This window comes from Polypterus senegalus, chromosome 4, assembly GCF_016835505.1.
Source record: "Polypterus senegalus isolate Bchr_013 chromosome 4, ASM1683550v1, whole genome shotgun sequence".
NCBI classification, from domain to species: domain Eukaryota; kingdom Metazoa; phylum Chordata; class Cladistia; order Polypteriformes; family Polypteridae; genus Polypterus; species Polypterus senegalus.
The window spans coordinates 212,603,776-212,629,382 of NC_053157.1; positions in this window are offsets into that span (position 1 = coordinate 212,603,776).

Genomic DNA, 25,607 nt, shown 5'->3' on the forward strand with positions numbered 1-25,607 from the left:
CGCCTGTGTCTTTCATTGAATGTACTGTATGTCTCAATATAACATCTAAACAGAATAAAAGTCTGAGAAATACTAATCTGCTGTAGTCTGAGGTGCATTTACATGATCACAGACAGAAAAAAGAAATCAGTTTTGCATATAACTGCTGTGCTGCCTCGCAGTTAGGAGACCCGGGTTCGCTTCCCGGGCCCTCCCAGCATGGAGTTTGCATGTTCTTCCCGTGTCTGTGTGGGTTTCCTCCTGGTGCTCCGGTTTCCTCCCATAGTCCAAACACATGCAGGTTAGGTGCATTGGCGACCCCCATGACCCTGTAGTTAGGATATAGCGGGTTGGGTAATGGATGGATGGAAATAACTGCTGTTGAAAAATGAGAATATTAAGAAGTCAATGATTTAAATAACAGGTTTCAATAACAGTTAAATAAGAGTTTGGTGGGAGTACAAATATTGGCCGTCCAAGAATGCCTTAGAGCCCTGTGTTAGCAGGTCATCAGTTGGCATCTTTTCATTGTTTGGCTCCCAATTAAGGACAAAATAATTTAGTACAAGAATAGTTATGGCAATAAAAATATGTAAATTGTTATTAAGAAAGTGGCTGGAAATAAAACTGGAGTCACAGCAGCACCTCATGTGTCTATCATTTTCATTTCCAGGATGGAAGTGGATAACCTGGACACCTACCACCTCCTCATATGTTGTATTCCAGCTGAAGCTCCATCCTATGTATGTTTTGCTCAGCAACTAAGCTGCTGTGAAAGAAAGACTGGGAAATGCAAACTCTTTCAAATGAGAGACAAAGAATAACCATATAATGGGGCTGGGGTCAAAAAGCATGGAACTAGGAAAAGCCATAAAACATTATCCAAAAACAGTATGCAAAAAAAATCAGTGTCTCCTTACATACAAAAAAAAATATTCAAGAAAATACATAACTGCAATACTTAAAAGTGCATGTTGCCCTCTTTAAATAAAGTAGCACCAAGATTTAAGAATGATAACATAAATAGTACCTTTTTTAGTTTAGTAAGAAAATGGCTCATTTCACCCTTTTGGAAAAATTTCAGATGTTCACCAATGATTTCTATTGATACGACTGATTATATTTCAGAAAACCTCACTAACCAAAAAATGTCAGATGGAATTTGTAGCTTACCTTCTTTCCTAGTGATGATACACAGTGGATTCCCATACACTGAATGTGTAAAAGTACAAGTAATAAAGAATGGCAGACCACATATAGATTTTGATGAAATCATACAATATTTATTGGATTAAAAAAAAAATTCATGCTTTCACTCTGGCTTTTTCCATAACGTACATCAGGTTAAAAATGTTCACAATATACACACTTAATGATTGTGATAAAAATGAGGCAAAGACATCATAAAGATTTGGGGCAGCCACCCATATATTGTCCCACGGCTGCAAAATAGGCTTAAGATGAACAGAGATGTTCACTGATCTGAATCCAAAACTGATTGTATGGAGGCAGGATGGTGGCTTTAAAGGCCAGTACAGAAAGTGACATCATCACTGGGGCCGGAACCGGAAGTGATGTCATCGGGACTGGAAGTGACATAACCATTGGGGCCCTAACCGGCAGGGATGTCATCAGGACCGGAAGTGACATTGTCAGAGGCGCAGGAACCTGGCAGGATTTCCCAAGAATGGTCTGCAAGGAACTGAGAGGGACAGTGCACCCCGTCGCCCCCTAGTCTGTTGTGGAATTACAATTACTCAGCCCCTTTAGCTGCCTCGTACTCGCACGTGTGTGGCAGCTTTTATGGATAAAGCAATAAATATTGTAAGAAAGGACAGTTGCCCTCCTGGTCACAAACTTTTACTAGATATTCCATCTGCCACTGGGCCCTTGAGCAATGTCTTTAACATTAAAATTGCTCTGGCGGCTCTGTACAGTGGCTGACCCTGCACTCTGACATCCAAACGTCACACAAAAAGACAATTTCCCCTCTGGGAGTAATAAAGTGTATCCAATGCCAAATAATATATTTTAAATGAGGAAAACAATCTGCATCCTTTGTAAAGGAAGGTTGTACAGAATTTTTTTGCTGTGACTTGAGGAACTTCACTATAGGTACTGTAAAAAAAGATGAGACACAACAAAATGAAAGAATTGAGGCCTCACCTTGGACAATAATGCAGCATGATGCCAGATCAGAACAGGATGTCCAGCTCCCAAATTGACAGGAAGGGGCAGGTCCAGGATGGCAGACAATGGGAGTGACTTCAGCGGTGGAGTGGCTGTCGGTCTTCCATTCTGCAGAGGGAGGAAGAGGAAAGGCATTAGACCACAGTGCCAACCCCTGGTTTGGCAGGTAATTACCATTACCCAAGCCCTTAAGCTGTCTTCCATGCACACCTGTGTGACAGTGCCTCTTAACCTTTTTTAAATGTTGCACTCAAGTAGAAAGGAGCAGCACTATCTTAACACAAACTTTTGTTTGAAGAATATTTATGGAAAGGTGTTTACTAATGTAATGACCGGACATTTCCAAAGACTGTGGATTATCATACACAATATGGCCAACAGTATGTGAAAATCTCTCCAAATGATCTAGTTCAGGTGTTTCAGCTGCACCCATTATCAACAGATGTATAAAATCAAGCATGTAGTCATGCAGTCTCCATTTACAAACATGGGTTTGTCAAAGAGCTCTGTGATTTTAAACATGTCATTGGTTGGCACCTTTGCTGCAGGCAGTTATAATGTGGCCGGGAAAGCAGGCTAACATAGGCAGGCAAAAGGTTGGTGCACCAATCGGGTGGTCCCATTTATTTATAAGATTTATTATGTGTGGCAATGCTGCTTGTTACATGATGAAACCTGGCCTCATCTACAAATCAGCAAACCCTAGGGCCCTAAAAACAAAAACCTGCTGCCTGTCTTCTGTATGCACAACCCTAAATCCTGGATTACCAAAATCCTTGCTTCAAACTGGTTTCACTAGTGCTTCATCCCTCAAGCGAAGGAATACCTCCACAACTTAAGCATGGATTTCAAGGTGTTGCTTATTATGGATAATGCTGGCAGCCACCATTTGAATTTGTATTACGAGGGAGTTCAGACTGAGTTCCTCCCTGCCAACGCCACCTCCCTCATCCAACCTATGGATCAAGGTATAATCCATGCCTTCAAGGTTCTTTATAGCTGGATTTCTCTCCAACACCTAGTGGATGCAATGGATGTGGATGAGAATTTTACATTGAAGAGTTACTGGCATAACTTTACAATCGCGGCATGCCTGTCAGTCACCCAAACTGCTCTTAAGGAGATGAAAAAGGAAGCTGGAAGAAGCTGTGGCCAGAGTGTGTCCATGACAATAAGGGCTTATCACCCAAAAAAAATCAGCACGACGCTGTCCACAAGGCCGTGGAACTGGCAAAGATACTGGTAGGCGAAGGTTTTGACGACATCACTCAAGATGAGGTGAACATCTTTATCGATGCCCACTCTGAACCCCTGATAAACGAGGATTTGTTGGAGTTAACAAAGTCTGCCAGCAAAGAGGAGGAGGAAGAGACAGATCCAGTGCAAGAGGAGGAGCAGGGCCTGACATTGGAACGTCTGTCCCAGATTATTCAGACATTGAAGGAGTTACAAGGGATGATTGAATCATGGGATCCCTATATGGTTTGGGCTCTCACAGTTAATAATGGCATCGATGCTGCAATTCAGACATATAAAATGCTCCTCACCACCATGAAGAAACAACGACAGCAATTTCCCATCACAATGTTCCTGAAACCTATAAAGAAAAGCCAGCATGAAACCCCACCAGAAGGAAGACCTGTCCAAAGATACGACTCCTCCTGAAGAGCCTAAAGAAGAGGTGCCACCCGAGGAGTTTTAAATCCTCTTCATCGCACTGCACAGTTACTTCATAATCATCATCAATATCATTCATCATTAGTGAGTACCCATACATTTTACTGTATTTTAATTAAATGAAAGTATTATGTATTTACTTATTACAAAGAAAAGGACAGCGCATACCAAAGAAAACGTGCTTACATTAATTACAGTACGTATAATTCATACTACCGGTAACATCTGTATTTTACATTCTAGCACCGCAGGAGACATAGCAGCACAGTACTGTACAGTATATGAGTTTACCTTTACATTCTGTTTTTAGGTAATGTATTAAGGTAATTTTTTAGGTAATTTTTTAGGTAATGTATTAAGGTAATTTTTTAGGTAATTTTTTAGGTAATGTATTAAGCTGAGTTTGCAATGAAATTAAAGTGCTTTGGGGGAATACTGTATTTAGGGTTTAAACTATACAAATAGGCATTTCAAAGGCACCCCATCCAAAAGTCGCGGTTTTTCACAAGGAATTTTTTGCTCTAGGAATGTAACCACCACAAATTTTGGGGGCATACTGTATAACAGACTTTTATTTTACATACTAGGGGCTTCGCTCGCCAACGCCTGTGTTTGGTTAATCGGATATACAATTTTAATTTTGTTTCTCTTTGGAATTGTTTCAATTTCATTATTTGCACTTTAACTTTAAAGCTTCATTAAAAACAATATTTTTTGGAAAACATATTGTCCTGCTCTTTTTTCAATTACACCTGTTTCTGATGATTAATCACCTCTTGTTTTGCGGTAATGCGATCTTTTCTATCTTTTCTGTGATACTGTAGCGACTGACATGATAAAGTGTCACAAAAGTTTTACTTGAACAATTGCTGACTTCGTAACCCCAAACACAACTTTCTAGCACCCTCTCCAATCCCTCATCCCCAGCGTCTCGCCCCCCCCTTTACCACATCAATCAATACCCCGCTATCAGTCTTCTGTGCTGTACTCTGCCCTCCCTCAATTGGACCGAACAGCCACTTAAAATCAAAAAGGCCTCCACCTGGCTGGGACACTACAATACTTTCTAATTTTTCTGATTTCATATTCTGCACTTTTCTCTGCATTCTCTGTTTTTTTTTTTATAATAGAGAGAAATCATTTGGGTGTAAACCAATTAACCAACCAGAGTAAAACATATACATTGATTGAAATTGTATGTAAATTCAATAGTTTATAAAATGAGCCTCTATTCTTTGTTTCTCTGACCATTCTGACCTTGCTGTAACAGATTGCTTTTGAATAATGCTTCCTCTAAGGATTTTTCCGAGGAGTAATTAAAAGATACAATGAACAGCTTTTCTCCTGCTTGAATACTGATTTGTCCCGTTAGAGGATGTTTCTTTCTTAAAATGTTAAATTTCCACCACAAGTGGAATAATGTTTTTTAGGGTATGGGCTAGGCCTTGGTTCCAGTGAAGAGTACTGTTAATGCTAATCCATAAAAATGCATTTTATACAATTTTGTGGCAACAGTTTACAGATGGTTGTTTTCTATTCCTACATGTCTGTGCCCCTGTGAACAAAGCCAAATCCATGAAGACATGGCTTGACGAGATTAGTGTAAAAGAATTCCAATCCTGTGCACAGAGCCCAGTCCTCAAACCTACAGAACGCTTGTGGGATGAATTGGATTGAAAATTGTGAGCCAGGTCTTGTCCAACCTGACCTCACAAATGCTGTTTTGTCTGAATGGGTACACATTCTTACAGACACACTCAAAATCTTTTTGAGAAAAGCCTTCCCATATGAGTGTAATGAATTTTGCATTTTGTATCCAATGAATTTCTAAAATATAAATATATTTCAAAATATATTGGGCTAAAATGTATAAGCGTACTTCATAAGGAAAACAAATAATTGAATTGCTGTTGAATAAGTTGAGTAAAAGAATAATTACTTTAACATTCTTACAGTTTCCTACTTTCAGCAAAGAACATGCTTGCCCCACTGAATATCTCTGCTGCTAATAGAATTCAGCAACATTAACACCTCAATATTTTAGCTGCCTTCAGTTTCTGAGTCTTGTTACACACTTATAGCAAAAATAAATATCAAATCTATCCTGTAAATCTTAGAGTCAGTAGGTGAGCGGAACAAGAGATCACTTGGGGAGAAAGATTGGCCAGACTTGGATAAGACTTTTTTGTTAATGAAATGTGTCCTGGGTAAACAGGAAAGCTTTAATAGCTGGCCAAGTGGGATAAAGAGATTCTGATACTTTAAATTTGTAACTGGGACAAAAGGCCAAGCAAAATAAATAATGCTTGTGAATTACATTTTGTGAACAGTTTCCTGGCTGATGCCACAATACTCTGGTATATAAAAAAGGGCACTGGTTGATATTGCTGGGATGATTTAATAAAAGTTGGAGGCATTCTCTCTGCTACTTACACTTGACTTTTATGACCCCAGAAAACAAAGACCTTTTATTTTACTTAAGATACATATAAAATTGTCCCAGTTATCTAATTAGAAAATAACTACTGCTTGCTGTACATTTCAATAATAAATCTTAACCATATGATGATGTTTCACAAGTCTATTAATCACAATTTCATTACAATCACAGATGATTTACTTTACCTGCTGTTGTTCAGTGCCCCACCAGTTAGGAAAGCACCTTCTAGATGGCACAACCATTATGAATTTTTGATCCACATGTTCTTTCCTCCATTTTTGTCTCTTTATTTTTACTAAAAGGTAGGAAATACAGCAGCACTTCTTCTGCTTGTAAACATTTTTATCTTTTATATGAGTGTAGGTGTGTTCAAGCTGGCCCTGTAATATACAGGCACTGAGTTCTTGAGTTACTCCAGAGTTACTGCAACTTTGTCTTGGATTAAGATGGTTTGAAAATGTTATGTTGTTTTTCACATGCAAACTGGTTGTGAACCCTGCATTTTAGAATTTAAAGGGACACATTGAATAATACAGTTTAATATGTAATTGCAAAGATTTAGAAAATTGCTAAGGATGGTTCACACTTCTGTTACAAGGTTCCAACACTTGTTTCCTGGCTAGTACATTTTTAGAGGGGCAAGTCTCATGAAGGACCAGCATGGGTAGAGCTGCTGCCTCACAGTTAGGAGACCTGGGTTCACTTCCCGGGTCCTCCCTACATGGAGTTTGCATATTCTCCCCGTGTCTGCGTGGGTTTCCTCCGGGTACACTGGTTTCCTCCCACAATCAAAAGACATGCATGTTAAGTGCATTGGTGATTCTAAATTGTCCCTAGTGTGTGTGCGTGTCCTGTGGTGGGCTGGCGCCCTGCCTGGGGTTTGTTTCCTGTCTTGCGTCCTGTGTTGGCTGGGATTAGCTCCAGCAGACCCCCGTGACCCTGTAATTAGGATATAGCGGGATGGATGATGGGTGGATGAAGACTCATTAAGACTCACAGAAAAGAATAAGACCCAAAGGGCATTGTGACCCACCTGGAGCCATTGATGACCATGTATGCCCAAGTGGCAGAGAGCTTAGGGACATTACAAAAGGCTAGTCAGAAGAAACTAAAATGCTGAAAGCCAATAGGTAATTCATGTATCTAAAAAACAAAGATTCTATGTTAAAATTGTGTTTAAACATTTTGTTAAAATAAAGTTCTATCTATCTAAAAATATGGCTAGCATAATGTCAAAAGTCACATTAAACTTCCATGATAGATAGATAGATAGATCAGAACGACTAAAAAGGAAGAAAGATTTAAAAAAACAAAAACTTGGCTGCCACAGTCACAGAGAGATGTTATGCAGGCATATTGCTGTTGGTATAAATGACCACCTGTATTGTTTCTTTATACAGTACAATTCTGCAGAATAATTTGTTGGTTGAAAGTCCTTAGTGTTAGTATGTCAAAAAGAGGATGTGCAACAATTTTCATAACGGCACTCAGTTTAGTTTTAGTTCTGTCCTTTACTATGACCTCCAGGGGGTCCAGAGTGCATCCCATAACTGAGCCTACACTTTTAATTAGCTTGTTGATTCCGTGGGCCTCTTTTGAAGTGATTTTACCAGCCCAGCACACCACAGCATAGAAAATTGCACTGGTTATCACAGAGCTGTAGAAGATGCTTAGAATGTCATTTTCCCACATAAAAAAATGCAGCCTCCTAAGAAGAAAGAGTCTGCTGTTCTCTTTCTTTCATAGTTCCTCTATGTTACAAGTCCAGTCCAACCTGTCATTGATGTGGACCCCTTCATACTTGTAGGAGTGGACCACATTTATATCCACTCCCTAAATAGTAACTGGACATAAAAGCTCTTTGGTTTGGCGAAAGTCAACAACCAGTTCCTTTGCTTTGCTGACATTAAGGTGCAGATAATTCTATTTGCACCAACGAAAAATAATAATTCCAATACTCTGTCTAATCCTCCTTATCAAAACACCCCATAAATGCAGAATAATCTCTGCCAGTGACATGACCTGGGGCCTCATGCGTAACGCTGTGTGTATAATTCACACTAAAAAATGGCGTAAGGACAAAAGCGGAAATGTTCGTATGCACAAAAAAATCCAGTAGTATAAATCCGTGTGTTCGCCAACTTCCACGTTCTTCCACTCCTTAAATCCCAGGCAGTATGAAAAGTAACGCATGTGCATGCGCCTGCTGTCCTGCCCCGTCTCCTCCCAGAATTACGCCTCTTTGAATATGTCAATATAAATAGATAGACAGATAAATGGATAGATATTTTATTAATCCCAAGGGGAAATTCACAAAATCCAGCAGCAGTATACTAATACAAAATATATATATATATATATATATATATATAGCAAAATACCAGCTTCAGTAGAGAAGTAGTGTGTTAAAGAAGCAATGAAAAGAAAAGGAAACATTTTGAAAATAACGTAACATGATTGTCAATGTAATTGTTTTGTCACTGTTGTGAGTGATGAGTGTTGCTGTCATATATATATATATATATAAATATAAATATATATATATATTTACACACACACACAAACATATATATATATACATATCTATACAGTGGAACCTCGGTTCACGACCATAATTCGTTCCAGAACTTTGGTCGTAAACCGAGTTGGTCGTGAACCGAAGCAGTTTCCCCCATAGGATTGTATGTAAATACAATTAATCCGTTCCAGACCATACAAACTGTATGTAAATATGTAAAAATATGTACAGATAAAGCACAAATATAGTTAATTACACCATAGAATCCACAGTGTAATAGTAAACTAATGTAAAAACATTGAATAACACTGACACAAAACACCCAGGCTCCCTGATCAGCTACAGGAGCTGGCTGCGCTCACGCTCTCTCTCTATGTAGCGAGAGCGCACAAACACACACACACACACACTATCCGTCCCCCAATCCCTTCCCTGTCAGCTGCCCGGCTCTCTAATCTCTCTGTAGCACGTGCTCGCGCAGCATTTTTTAAAAATTACTTTTAAGCACAGCAGAAAAAAAATCCGAAGCGCTTGCAAAAACCAACTCACAAGCAAACAAGAAAGCGAGATTGCAGGAGATCACGCTATTAAACCTAAAGCCTGATCGCTGTAAACAATGTTTTTAAAATGAGTTTTAAGCACAGCAGAAAAAAACATTGCACAAATCCGAACTTCATTTAAAAACCAACTCAAGCAACCAAAAAGTAACATTGCAACAAATCACACGATGAAGTCCTCCATGTAAACAATTTTAATGAGTTTTAAGCACAAGGGAAAAAGCGAACATTTGAAAAAGAGAAATGTAACATCGCACCTAATCGCGCTATGAAAAACTCCATCTGTAAACCTTTCATGAGTTTTAAGCACAAGGAAAAAAGCGAACATTTGAAAAAGAGAAAAATAACATTGCAACAAATCGCATTATGAACTAAAAATTACTTTTGAAAATCCGTAATACAAAACCACCAAGAAAACTAACCTTGCATGAAACGAGTTCTGGCATGAAGTGTTTTCCTTCAGGTGTTTTCTCTCTTGTGATTTCTTGGGTTTCTGGTGCTTTTAGCGGTTTAGCTGGTGGGAGTGAAAGCCTCATGCAGCCATTCCAAAAAGAACGTTCTTGTGACCCTCCACATTACTGGCAGTCTGGCTTTGTTTACATTATGCTGCTTGAAAGCACGAGGGTTCTCCGATTGGTAAATGAGTAAACTGGTAAACATTTTTCCACCTTTTGTAATTTCTTTCTTTACTTCGATTTCAATTTTCTTCAAAACTTTCTTCTGACAACTCTCCACTTGCTTAGAAGCCATAGTTAACTGCAAAAGCACACGAAATACTGTAGAGCACAAAGAGAGTGCACGTCTTATTGAAAACAATGAACAAGGAGCGGCTTTGCTTAAATGAAAAAGCATGGCAGCTCTCTTTCTCTCTCTCAGGCTGCCTGTGGGGGGAGGGGGATGTTTTCGCTTGCACTACAGCCTACAGATAGGCAGGCAAACACGTGCAGCAATCTCCTCCTCCACCTCCCTAGCAGGCACGTGCTCGCTCGCCCTTTCTCTCTCTCTCTTTCTCTCTCTCTTTCAGCTCAGCTTGCAGGCAGGCAAGGGAACCTGGCTTGCTTGTATACCGAGTGTGTGGTTGTGAACCGAGGCAAAAGTTTGGCGATCTTTTTGGTCGTGAACCGGGACGTTCGTGAACCGAGGTTCCACTGTACATATACAAATATATATACACACACACATATATACATACATATATATATCTACATATATATATACATACATATACATACACACATACATACATACACACACATATATACACACAAATACATATATATATATATACATACACACACACATATATAAACATATATATACATATACATACATATCTACATATATACACACACAGCTATTTCATATCAGTGCAATACGCTGTTTGTTAAAACGGATGACACCCGCTCTTACGTGCAAGTCTGCGTGGATATTATGAACTATCGTATTTGTTCAAGTTCTATTTAAATTTTAAATAGAAGGAATTTTTATTTAGTCGACAGAAATATCTTTGGTAGGAATGGTAAAAACAGACAGGAATATTATTCCTGAATAAATCAACTCAAACCTTAAACAACTTATAATATTTTGCTCTCCATAAAAATATATCCTGTCTAAATTATACAAGTTAGAAATAAAGTAAACATTAAAAGAACAAACATTCAAATTTCTTTACTCTTATGTAATTTTATATTTTATAAAAATAAACTTAGATTTTAAATATCCCAAAAGATTTTGCTCTCCATAAAAATATATCCTGTCAAAATTATACAAATTCAAATATGAACATGCTGCATAACAAAACCTGGAAATATAAATAAAATGTGTTCCTTTCAGCAATAACAAATCAAATCATTCAGTTGTCTTTGCTCATATGTCATTTTAGAGCTGGACGCCTGGCATCTTTTTGGCAACAGGTTCGTTTCTGTTTGGTGTGAGGTTCTGTGTTGTGGAGATTCTCAGGATGGATTGCAGGTGCTCATCAGTGAGGCGACTCCTGTGTGCTGTTTTGTTAGTCTTTATCACTGAGAAGAGCTTCTCACACAGATATGTGCTACCAAACATGCACAAGGTTCGAGCCGCATGTAGACGGACTTTTTTGTTCTTCAAAGTCACCAAAGCGCCGTGCAAACTCAGTGCGCTCAGTTTATCAGCAAAGTGCGTGTTTGGGAACACCGTAGTGACGACTTGGTTTAACATTACTTGGTAACAGGGAAAGTGGGGCAAGTGGTTGTGTCTCCCATAAAAGCAGCTCAATTGAAATCACTTTGTGATTGTGCACGGTAAAAGCGTCCGCTGAAGTGTCAGATTCTTATTTAATTCTTCTGCTTTCTGTATCTTCTGCATTGCATTCAGGTCTTTCAGGTTACCCTGATGTTTTGTTTTATAGTGCCGTCTTAGATTAAATTCTGTAATTACAGCCACATTAGCTCCACAAATGAGACACACGGGTTCAGTAAACATATACTCAGCCTCCCATCGGTTTTTAAAGGCTCTATTTTCAGAATCAACTTTTCTCTTCAGCATCGTGTGAGCTAGCTTCGCAATAACTTGCAGCATCATAAGGTAGACTTGATTAACGCGGTAAGTGTTTGGCAAGGCAGCTGAAGCGCTGCATTATGGGATCTGTAGTTTATTGTGTTACCAGCGCTTCATATACCGGGCTTTAATAACAATAATACAGTATATAAAATGATCTCGGGCGGATATAATTACACGCGGGCGGATGTGGCCCGCGCCCCTTGAGTTTGACACATATGGACTAAATAGAACTTGAAAAGATATATTTTTTCAAATGTGATCGCGCAATTCAGATAGAGTTGACGCACTACAGCCTGCATGCCTCAATAAGTCATCCTCCCTCGCCTTACTTTTTACCGTTCATCTAATGAATACACTGAGTATGGCTTTACCAAAACAATCATTGATGGCGAATAAAGTATCCATTATTCGAGTATGTAGATCGGGTTATATATATATACATATATATATACCAGCGTATCGCAGCGAGAAGTAGTGTGTTAAAAAGCTAGAAAAGAAAAGGGAACATTTTAAAAATAACGTAACATGACTGTCAATATACAGTATTTGTTTTGTGAGTGTTACTGAGTGTTGCTGTCATCAAGGATTTGATTATCATTATTTCTTTCAATCAGGTTCGTATTTGTAGGATGTGTTGTGTTCAAGTTACATTCCGTGTTTGTCAATCGTTGTAAAGATGACAGGTTTCATTCATCGATTCGTTTCTTACTGCATCAATAAACAGCTCGTCTTCTTCTTTATCTGAGACCTGACACACTGCATGCACGGGTTTTTTTTACACTGTCTTCCTTTAGCGGGACATTGACTTTTTCCAACGTGTGCTTTGTTTCCGCAGTAGTTGGATTTATGAATATGCTTGTATGTATGAGACGCTTCATATTTTTTGCTGCCTTTTCAATTGTGTAATTCGGTTTTTGTTCAGCGCTCTTTGGAACTGTTGCCTTTTATCTGTGCACTGCGTCAGTTCACGTGAGCCACTCGGTGTACATGCATCGAAGGTTCCCAGTGTGCTGGTGCCATCTCTGCTATGTCCATGGCTGTATTTAATGTTACCTTAGTCCTGGCACTTAAAACTTTCTCTCGCAGTTTCGCTGAGTTTGTGTCAAACACCACCCTGACCATCTCATCTTCCTCTCCATAAGCACAGTCCTTCACCCGTGAATATTTACCCGTGGCAGTTTGCTATTGGATTGCCGCTGACGGACGGCCTTATATGGGCAGGCACTAAATTACAAACGCCAGCGGCAGCCTGTCTATTGAACTTTATTTTAAAGTGTAGGTTTACATCGTGCTTTGTTTCAGTAGCAGAACTCATGAATATGGTTGTATATGTCACTCGCTCGCTTCTTATTGTTTCGCTGCCTTCTCAATTATATAATGCATGTTTTCTTCAGCGCTTTTTGAGGTCTTCCTGGTTTTCTATGTACTGCGTGATTACGTGGGAGGCGTGATGATGTCACACGAAACTCCGCCCCGGCGTTGAAGCTCATCTCCATTACAGTAAATGGAGAAAAACTGCTTCCAGTTATGACCATTACGCGTAGAATTTCGATATAAAACCTGCCCAACTTTTGTAAGGAAGCTGTAAGGAATGAACCTGCCAAATTTCAGCCTTCCACCCACACGGGAAGTTGGAGAATTAGTGATGAGTCAGTGAGTGAGTGAGGGCTTTGCCTTTTATTAGTATATATATATATATATATATATATATATATATATTAAATTACAAAGTAATAAAAATGCATATAAAAAACAGACAATAACTTTGAGTAATTTTAGCATTTACTCCCCCGTGTGAAATTGAAGAGTTGCATAGTGTGGGGGAGGAACGATCTCCTCGGTCTGTCAGTGGAGCAAGACAGTGACAAAAGTCTGTTGCTGAAGCTACTCCTCTGCCTGTAGATGACACTGTTAAGTGGATGCAGTGGATTATTCATGATTGACAGGAGTTTGCTTAATGCCCGTCGCTCTGCTACAGATGTTAAACTGTCCAGCTTTATTCCTACAATAGAGCCTGCCTTCCTAACAAGTTTGTCCAGGCGTGAGACATCCTTCATCTTTATGCTGCCTCCTCAGCACACCACCGTGTAGAAGAGGGCACTCGCCACAACCGTCTGGTAGAACATCTGCAGCATCTTATTGCAGATGTTGAAGGACGCCAATCTTCTAAGGAAGTATATTTGGTTCTGACCTTTCTTACACAGAGCATCAGTATTGGCAGACCAGTCCAATATGTCATCCAGCTGCACTCCCAGGTATTTATAGGTCTGTACCCTCTGCACACAGTCACCTCTGATAATCACAGGGTCCATGAGGGGCATGGGCCTCCTAAAATCCACCACCAGTTCCTTGGTCTTACTGGTGTTCAGGTGTAAGTGGTTTGAGTCACACCATTTAACAAAGTCTTTGATTGGCTTCCTGTACTCCTTCTCCTGCCCACTCCTGATGCAGCCCACGATAGCAGTGTCACCAGCAAATTTTTGCATGCGGCAGGACTCCAAGTCGTATTGGAAGTCTGATGTATATAGGCTGAACAGGACCGGAGAAAGTACAGTCCCCTGCGGCGCTCCTGTGTTGCTGACCACAATGTCAGACCTGCAGTTCCCAAGATGCACATATTGAGGTCTGTCTGTAAGATAGTCCACGATCCATGCCACCAGGTGTGAGTCTACTCCCATCTCAGTCAGCTTATCCCTAAGGAGCAGAGGTTGGATGGTGTTGAAGGCACAAAGGAGTCCAAAAACATAATTCTTACAGCACCACTGCCTCTGTCCAGGTGGGAGAGGGATCGGTGTAGCATATAGATGATGGCATCCTCCGCTCCCACCTTCTCCTAGTATGCGAACTGCAGAGGGTCGAGGGCGTGGCGGACCTGTGGCCTCAGGTGGTGAAGCAGCAGCCGCTCCATGGGCTTCATCACATGTGATGTCAGAGCAACAGGCTGGAAGTCATTCAGCTCACTAGGATGTGATACCTTTGGGACTGGGTTGATACAAGATGTTTTCCAAAGCCTCGTAACTCTCCCCTGTTCCAGGGTCAGGTTGAAGATGTGCTGTAGAGGACTCCCCAGTTCCAACGCACAGGCCGTCAGCAGTCGTGGCGATACTCCATCTGGACCCGCTGCTTTGCTGGCACGAAGTCTCCTCAGATCTCTGCTCACCTGTGCTGCTGTAATTGTGGGTGGGGATGTCTCACCTATACTGGTATCAGCAGAAGGATGGTTGGAAGATGCAGTACTCTGAGGTGAGACTGAGTTAGGGTGGTCAAACCTGTTAAAGAAGTTGTTCATTTGGTTTGCTCTCTCCACGTCTCTCTCAATGATGGCACCCCGCTTCGAGCTGCAGCCAGTGATAATCTTCATCCCATCCCACACTTCCTTCATGCTGTTATTCTGCAACTTCTGCTCCAGCTTTCTCCTGTACTGTTCCTTCACCGCCCTGAGCTGGACTCGGAGTTCCTTCTGCACGCGCTTCAGCTCATGCTGATCACCACTTTTAAAAGCCCTTTTCTTCTGTTTCAAAAGGCCCTTGATTTCACTTGTAATCCATGGCTTGTTGTTAGCATAGCAGCATACTCTTCTTACTGGAACTACAATGTCCCTTAATAGCCCTTAAGTTCAGCGTTCTGTGAAAAGACAATGGCAAAAGCACAGGTGGGATAGAAGAATTTCAGCAAATACCAAGTGGAGGCATGGAAAAACGTAGTATTTGTTGGTTTAAACAGTGATATAAACAACAAAAGGAAGCTGATTGAGAGACACGCTTGAAATGTCAGCTTTAATCTCGAAATTTCCACTTTAATCACATAGTTTATTTTGTCATTAAAGCAGAACATCATATACTTCATCTTTCAATCGCTTAATTTACTAGTTTCTCAAATCCCATCGTAACTAAAGTAGCACGTTAAATGCTTTGTTTTGTATTTGATCTTCTATGTGCTCTATGTGTGTGAATCACTACGTGCTTTCTAAACTGGCTTTCTCTTCCTCCGACAGGACACAGAATCCATTAAATTCATGAAATAACAGCTCTCTGAATAATTAAAATACTGAGATGTATACTTGATATCATTTTCATGATGATAGCAATTAAAGCATGTATTAAACATGGGAAATCGGTGGCACAGTGATTGTTCATGCCTCACGCAAGATGCTTGGTGTGCCGTGCGCGACCTTCGATGAAATAATTTATTGCAGCAGTACTGTCTCTTTAAAACGTACTAAACCCCCAATTCCTGTACTTCCTTTTTTTCTGCAAATACCCAATCGCCACACAATCAGCTCTATAATAGACGTTAAGTCATCTGTAAGCTGAGAACGCCGATTCTTCAAACGTTTAAGGAACATTGAAATATCTTCGTAGTACATGTTTAATTATTCTATCCATCTATCCCTTCAGTGTTGCGCCAGCCCCAGCAAGAATACAACGCGAGGCAGGAACAATCCGTGAACAGAGCACCAGCTCCTTGCTAGCATGTTTAATTATTAACAATGTAGATTATTTAAATAAAGTTAAAGTTTTATCTGTATAATGTTATAAACATATTTTGCTGTATTTCATCTTAAAAATGATATAGTCATCATATGTAAATATGCGCTTTATAAAGTGGCTCTGATTGTGCAATATTATTATTGTATTATTATTATTGTAGGTGAAGTATGGCGGCGCCCGTGCAGGCTGCGGCTTACAGAGCTCCCGAGTCCGCAGTGTTTAGTGTTAATCTTTGTTCGTCTTTGTTAACTAGTATAAGTAGAAAAGTAGATTTAAGTGATAGTAGTACGCAGACATACATTTACGAGCGGCAAATCCTGCTAGATTTCCAAAGAAACTGCGCCGAAATACCCAGTGAGGTGACTGAGACGCTCCGCAGCCTTTGCTTACTTCGCAGCCTGAGAAGCTGAGTTGGCGCAAGCGCAGAGATCGGAAACAGAAACGAGGTAAACGCGGCGGTGTTCGCACAAGGCTAAAAACTAACCCCACCAGACCTGCGATACCGTCTATTCTGCTTGCGAACGTCCGATCGCTGGACAACAAGCTGGATTATATAAAGCTGCAGCGGGCCAAGCAGTGGGAAATGAGAGACTGCTGCATCTTTATTTTCACTGAGACATGGCTCCAGGAAAACATTGCAGACTCGGCAATCCAGCTAGACGGACTGACCATCTTCCGAGCGGACAGAGACGCCTCTTTGTCCGGTAAGACCCGCGGGGGCGGACTGTGTGTTTATGTGAACAGAGAGTGGTGTACTAACGCTGCCTCAGTTGCGCGACACTGTTCCCCGCTGATAGAGGTTTTATCAGTAAGGTGTCGGCCTTTCTACCTGCCGAGGGAATACAGTTGCGTGATGGTGGTGGCGGTCTACCTCCCGCCTAGCGCAAATGCTAACCAGGCGCTAGCCGAACTCTACGAGATCATCAGCAAACTGCAAACGACGCACCCCGAGGCATTTTTCATTATTGCTGGAGACTTCAATCATGCCAACTTGAAGTCATTTCTCCCAAAATTCTCCCAGAATGTGAACTTTGCAACTAGAGGGGGAAGCTGTCTGGACAATGTTTACACGAGCGCTCCTGACGCCTACAAGGCACTACCCCACCCTCACCTGGGCTGTTCAGATCATATCAGCGTTTTATGGTTCCTGCATACAAGTCCCTGCTGAAGCGCACTAAACCAGCCCGCAAGAGCATCAGAGTGTGGCAGGTTGGTGCGGTTTCAGCTCTCCAAGACTGCTTCGAATTGACAGACTGGGACATTTTCAGAGAGGCTGCTATGGATGGTGACTCCATCAATCTGGAGGAGTACACAGACTCTGTGACTGGCTACATCTCCAAATGCATAGAGGATGTTACTGTTACCAAGGATGTTACCACTAGAGCCAACCAAAAGCCCTGGATGACAAGAGAAGTGCACAAGCTGCTCAAGATCAGAAATGCAGCCTTCAGATCTGGAGACAAGGCCGCCCTTAGGGTGACCAGAGCCAACCTGTCTCGTGCTATAAGGAGAGCTAAGTGGGCATACGCGCAGAAGATCAACAAACAATTCAGCAGCACCAGAGACACACGTCGTATGTGGCAGGGTGTTCAGGCAATTACAAACTACAAGCCCAATCCACACAGCAGTGATGGTGATGCCTCCCTTCCAGATGAGCTGAACAACTTCTTTGCACGGTTTGAGGCACAGAACAAAGAGCCTGCGAGAAAAGCAACACCTCCCTCCACTGACCAAGCACTCTGTCTCTCCATAACAGATGTGAGGAGGACTCTATCCAGAGTCAATCCAAGGAAGGCTGCAGGACCTGACAACATACCTGGTCTTGTGCTCAAAGAATGTGCAAGTCAACTGGCTGGTGTCCTCACAGACATCTTCAACACATCTCTGAGCCAGTCGTCAGTCCCAACATGCTTCAAGTCGACCACCATCATACCAGTGCCAAAGAAGTCATCAGTGACATGCCTGAATGACTACCGACCAGTTGCACTCACACCAATCATAATGAAGTGCTTCGAAAGGTTAGTCATGTCACACATAAAGACTAATCTCCTGCCTCCCTTGACCCTCTTCAGTTTGCATACCGCTCAAACAGGTCAACTGAGGATGCCATATGCTCTGCCCTTCACATCTCCCTGACACATCTGGATAAAAAGACACATATGTCAGGATGCTATTCATAGACTTTAGCTCTGCCTTCAACACAATCATCCCTCCAAAGCTGGTGGTAAAACTGAGCAGGTTGGGCCTAAACACCACCCTCTGCAATTGGATCCTGGACTTCTTGACAGAGAGGCCCCAGTCAGTTCGGATGGGCTACAACACTTCCAGCATCATCACACTGAGCACTGGAGCACCGCAGGGCTGTGTGCTTAGTCCACTGCTCTTCACCCTGCTGACTCACGACTGCACAGCCACGCACAACACCAATCACATCATCAAGTTTGCGGATGATACGACGGTGCTGGGACTGATAAGCAGGGATGATGAAAGAGCATACAGAGATGAGGTGAAATGGCTGTCCGCATGGTGTGAAGACAACAATCTATCTCTCAATGTCGACAAAACAAAAGAGATAATCGTGGACTTCAGAAAATCACGTCCTGCCCACATCCCGCTCAGCATCAACGGTTTAGATGTGGAGATTGTTAGGAGTACCAAGTTCCTCGGTGTGCACTTAACTGAGGAACTTACGTGGACACATAACACCTCATCACTAATCAAGAAAGCCCAGCAGAGACTACACTTCCTGAGGCGGCTGAATCAAGCACGTCTTCCCCCTTCCATCCTCACCATGTTCTACAGAGGCATCATAGAGAGTGTCCTGACCAGCTGCATCACTGTCTGGTATGGCAACTGCAACATATCCGACCGCAAGCGCCTGCAAAGGATAGTGAAGACAGCAGAGAACATTATTGGGGTGCCTCTCCCTTCACTACAAGACATATTTTACAAACGCTGTGTCCGCAAGGCCTGCAGCATTGTGCAGGACCCCTTACACCCCTCACATGGACTTTTCACACTTCTGCCATCCAAGAGAAGATATTGCAGCATCAAAGCCAAATCTGCGAGGCTGCAGGAGAGTTTTTACCCCCAAGCTGTTAGACTCCTTAACACCAGGCTGCCCCCTGGGACCTTCCACACGGCCTCAACCTCCTCTACAAAACAGAACTTTTATACATGAAAACCACTATCCTGCAAAGAACTGAAAATCTCATACTGACCTCTAAGGATTTATGAAACATTCTGACCTGTCATTGTTTACACACGTCTTAAACAACTATTATCATACACTGATAATTTCTGTATTATCTATATCTATTATTTATTATTTATTTACTTATTATATTACATATCTTACACATCAATATTGCTGCTACTTGTTTGTCCTATCTTTGCACAATGTCTTGTCTTGTTTGTTTGTGTTTTAATTATAAATTTTAAAATTTTTATTCTATTTTTAATTTACTATTTGCACATCATGTTGTTACACTGTGGACCCTGAGCTTCGCAATTTCGTCTATCTGTATACTTGTATATGGTTGAGATGACAATAAAGTTCACTTTGACTTTGACTTTGACTTGATTATAACTATCGCAAGTTTACTTGAGACAGTTGTACTAATAACAGTTCTGCAAGAAGCACTTAATTGCATTTATAGTTCTTGGGATGAGACTGTTTCTGAACCACAAGGTCAGTACAGGAAAGGCTTTGAAGCATTTGCCGTGTGGGAGCAGTTCAATAGACAGCATGGCTGAGGTAGCGTGTGCTAGATGCTGTATACAAATAATTCTCTTTCCAATCAGCTGCTGTAGAGCTGTGATTCCCCATTCAGATACAGTGATATAAATACTGCAAGTGGTGCAGTGAGAGTAATATGGAAAAAGATGATCCACTGTGGCAACCACTAATGAGAGCAGCTGAAAGAAGAAGAAGAAGGTGCAGTGAGAGTAACAGTGCTAAAGCAGCTATGGTATTTAGAATAGTTTGACCATTCTGTGGACCATTATATTGTTGCGATTAATTACAATCAGATGCATTAAACTAATAAACAATATGCGGTTAATTTCAGTGTATTTATAAAGCTGCATCAAGGATGTAGATCTAAAAAAGAAAGGGAAACCATACTGGAACAATAGCACTGCTTTGACGCTGGGTGCCTCCAGTTTGCAAAACTGAGTGGAGAACTTGCGTACGCCAGGGTTTTAGCTAGCGTGAAAATGTGCCTGGCTTTACGCAAAGTTTAGGTTTCATACATTGAGATTTGAGCGTGGAAACGGGCTTACGCAAAATTTTTGTGCATACACACCATTTATACATAAGGCCCCAGGACACGACAGGCTCATCCACCTGCATAACTCTGAACTTACCCCTTAACAGAGATGGCTGGATGGTAGCAGTCAGACACAAAATTTTAGCACCCATGAAATGTTAAAACAAAAGCACAAATGCACAGAACTGAGACATAATGATGTAATCTAAATAATGGTAAATATGTAAGCAAAGAAATAATACAAAACGAGAGTATAACTTGTGTAAAGGGTGGTTGGTAGGCATTAATGGAGCTTCTATACGATAGTAGACCCTCTAAAGCATGATTTAAAATGTTAGAAGCCGCAGTACAGGAAAGAGCTCATGTTCACTCGGAACACTACAGAGACAGCTGACCTGTTACAGTTTGCCAAAGGCGCTGCTCATTTACCAAGAGAGAGAGGATCAATTGAGGCACTGGGTGGAAGTAAGGACTACATCATTATAAAGGAAGACTCCAAGTTAGAACATTAGAACATTTTTACAAGATTAGGCCATTTAGCCAAACAAAGATTTCTAGTCCTATCTTCATAATTCCTTAAAAATAATATTAAGTCTAGATTTGAAAGTCAAACTGTCTACCATACTACTTGCTAACTTACCTGTATTCCATGTGTCTATGGCTCTCCATGTGAAGAAAAACTTACTAATGTTTGTGTGGAATATACCCATAACAAGTTTCCAACTGTGCCCAAGTGTTTTTGTTATTTTAAAGTAACAGTCTCAATCTACTCTACTAACTCTTATCATAATTTTTAACATTTCAATAATGTCACCTCTTAATCACCTTTTGCTTAAATTGAAGAGGTTTAGCTCCTTTAATCTTTCCTTATAACTCATTCCATGCAGTCCTTGGACTTTTTCCAGGGCTTTTTCTAGCCCGAAGACCAAAACTGTACACAGTACTCCAGCTGAGGCTTCACCAGTGTGTAATATAGTTTCAGCATAATCTCCTTTGACTTACTGTTATCTTGGAACTATAAAAATGTTATGAAACTCTGAGGGTGTGTGCCAGAGGGCTGTTGTGAACAGTCGAAAATTAACTCTAAATTAGTTAAATTATTTATTCAAAAAATAAATCCTAAAGGAATACTTATATTAAATAAATATATTTTTGTACCCTCCTTAGTGTTACATTTTTTCTCAAAAAATTTTTAAAAAAAGTTGCATTATTTGGCTTGAAAAATTCCATATTTATTAAATGTAGTCTTTCTAATGTAAAACATGCAAAACACTAAATGCACAAAGTCAGAAGTGTAGAAAGTATAATAATGAGGCAAATACTTTTTGTGTGTCATTTGTCATTTGTGTGGTATATCATGAAGCATGGTGAAATATACAATCTAACATCACAGTCGGGACAACAGTAGCTTGATTCATTGCAGATTGTCTTGCCAGACTGATCAGTTTTGAACAGCACATTGTGCATGTGCGATTGACATGAGCATCATTTTAAGATTCAACAGAATCACTTTTGATTTCACTTACCGTTTCAGTTTCACTGAGTGAAGACAGCTTCACTTTGTCATCACTACTTGTATCACTGTCAATAGAATGCAACACCTGGGCTGCTGAAAAGCATTTCTTATGAAACATCATTATGAGGCTAGGAGAAGACATATCTGCACCATTGCCTGGGTAACACTTGGGCCAATCGCTTACACACTCATCACTAATGCCGTTAGTAGCACTTTTACAGCCTGAGTATTTCTTGGGTCTTACACTTACGCAAGAACTGTCTATACAGTTGCCTGAGTGAAACTTGGGATAACACTTTTAGCACTGTTTTTAGAGCTTGAGTGACGCTCGGACCTAAGACTAAGTAGGTAAAAAAATTACTTAGTAGTGATAGCAGAAAAACATTTGCAATCTAATATTTTCATGGAGAATGAGCATAACAATTTCTGATAGAATAGGATCCAATGATGACCAAACATTGGACAACAGCAAACAATATCAAAACATCCATAAAAAAATCTGACGGTACTCATGTTGCATAATCCACACCTCAAGTCATCCAGTCATATGTTCATAATGTGCCAAACACATGTATTTTGTGCAAAAATACAGTTAAATAAATAGCTCTGGAAAATGAAAATAGTCCACAAACAGGGAGCCCTTTCATATAGGATCATGCCTGTGATTTGAAGGCATGATTCTGGACCAATGAATCCAGAATTTCATGGGACACATTGAAAGCATATGACTGGATAATTTGATGTGTGGATTAAGCAACACAAATAACATGCAATTTTTTTCATGGACACTTTTGATTGTGCTTGCTGTTGTCCAGTGTTGGTCACCACTTAGTCCTTTTCTCAGATGAATATAAATTCAACTCAAATAAAGGAGCTCCAGAATCATCATTTAAAAGGGTCCTTTCCTCAGATCGACTGACCCAGCACTAACTCGGTTGTAGAATGGCCAGTAGGGTGAGGGGGCTTGTTGAGTCTGGCTTGTCTAACTCATTTTCTACATCTGACCGTGGCACTACATTAGCTGATGGACAGGTATTGTTGTTTTTCATTTATGTAAATTCATTTATACTTTGCTTTTCATCTGTTTGAACAAAATTCTATCCTTATACAGTAGGTGCAAGTTCTGTATTTGTTATAATCTACAGTATTTTGCCTTGAGTGTTGTCACGGTGCTCTGCACCCGAGGAGTGCTGTGCAAGAACAAAGTGGTTTATACTGTTGTATTGTAATTATGAGGTGGCAATGATAGATTGGTCATCTAGCTCTGTGAAGAGGATCACTTGTGTTCTGTTTTGTGTGTTGTATTTGTCCCATTTTGCACGCCCAACCAACCATCTCTCTCTGAATTTCCTTTCCTAAGACTTCTTCCGTTTTTTGTACCTACTAGATTTTTTTTTTTTCTTTAGGGTTCTGGGAGTCAAGGCTGAAGGAGGTTTGTCAAAATTAACATGGCCTGTTAAAGGCCACTGGGGCATTCCTTGTGTGGTTTTGGGCTATACAAGAAATAAATTGTTGTTATTGTTTTTATTCTGATTAAATAACAATAAGCACTCATCAAGGTAGATTTATATTTCAAATAATTATAAAAAATAAGAAAATGAAAATTGCTGGCAATCAACTTTACCCAAAACAAACTTTATTCTGCAAAATCAGACTTTAATTGTTTTTAAAAAATCCATTACTTATAGACACAAACAGGAAAGAACACCTTCAGGGTATTTTTTTAATTATTAAAATTAAAATTTAATTTACAATATGATGAGAATAAGTTTTTAATCTTCATAAGGAAAATGCTGAATTGGCCGTCTGCATTTTCAGTAAGTTAAAGTTCTGTTACTTACAGATCAAAAATATTCCTGTAATTGCAAAATATTTTGCCGTAATTTTTATTTGACTATGCAAGGTTATCTAGTTATTTTGTAAGGAAATAAATGACATCTACACTAGCATGCTGGGAGAACGGTTCAGCACTACTGCCTCTTAGATCTAGAATCATGAGTTTGAATCTTAACAGTAGCAGCTCTTTGTTATCCAGGTCAGGAGCTTTTATGTGTGTGTGTGTGTGGGGGTGGGGGTTATTGTTTGATTTTATCATATTTATTATTTTTATTTTTGGAGCGTCTGTAAAATTTACAATGTACAAATAAAATATAAAGTAATCTAATCTTGTGCTCGGCCAGTGTCCATGTAGAGTTTATACGTTTTCCTCCAGGTACGCTGGATTGCCTTCTCTACCGTATATTAAAGTCATTTGTGTTAGATTTGGGTAATGATTCAAAATTTAACATGTTTTAGTTTGAGTGCGTGCATCAGGGACTGTGCAGTGGACTGGCATTCTGTTTAGTGCTCATTCCTGCCTTGTGTCTGATGCTATAAGAAAAGGTTCTGGCATTCTAGAACTGTGAATTTGATTAAACATGTGTGAGAAATCCACAGCATAAGTTTTACTTCTATGTATCTCACAAGCTTTTACAACTTAGTTGATATTGGCTGATTTCTATTGCGTATATTTCTTCAGAAAAAGAATTAAGTAGATATATGTCAGTCAGTCTGTCAGTTTAATGTGACTTGTGATATTATGCTAGCCATATTATTAAATCGATAGAACTTTATTTTAACAAAACGTTTAAACACAATTTTAACATAGAATCTTTGGTTTTTAGTTACATGAATTACCTATTGGCTTTCAGCATTTCAACTTTAGTTTCTTCTGACTAGCCTTTTGTAATGTCCCTAAAATCTCTGCCACTTGGGCACACATGGTCTTCAATGGCTCCAGGTGGGTCTCATTCTTTTCTGTGAGTCTTCATAAGTCTTCATCCATCCATCATCCAACCCACTATATCCTAAGTGCAGGGTCACGGGGGTCTGCTAGAGCCAATCCCAGCCAACACAAGGCGCAAGGCAGGAGCAAATCCCGGGCTGGGCGCCAGCACACAATCACACACCAAGCACACAAACTAGGGACAATTTAGGATCGTCAACGCACCTAACCTGCATGTCTTTGGACTGTGGGAGAAAACCGGAGCACCCGGAGGAAATCCATGCAGACACGGGGAGAACATGCAAACTCCATGTAGGGAGGACCCGGGAAGTGAACCAAGGTCTCCTTACTGCGAGGCAGCAGTGCCACAGTGCCGCCCTTAAGTAGATATATGCCACATGGGAATATAGAATGGTGTTAGTATCCTGGTTCCCAGCTTTTCAGGTGAAATCAAGACTTTTAAAGAAAGCTCAACTTGCATGATCATTACATAAAAACTTGCATGATCATTACATAAAAGATAAATGGCAACAGTTTCACTGGTTAGTGGAACTGTTTTTGGGCTAGTTGTTCGTATTGCTTCTCTTTTGTATCATTCTTTGAGGGTTTTCTTTTTTAGCACTGTTTTACACTGTGTAAGACACCCATTTCTATCTACTTATGCAAT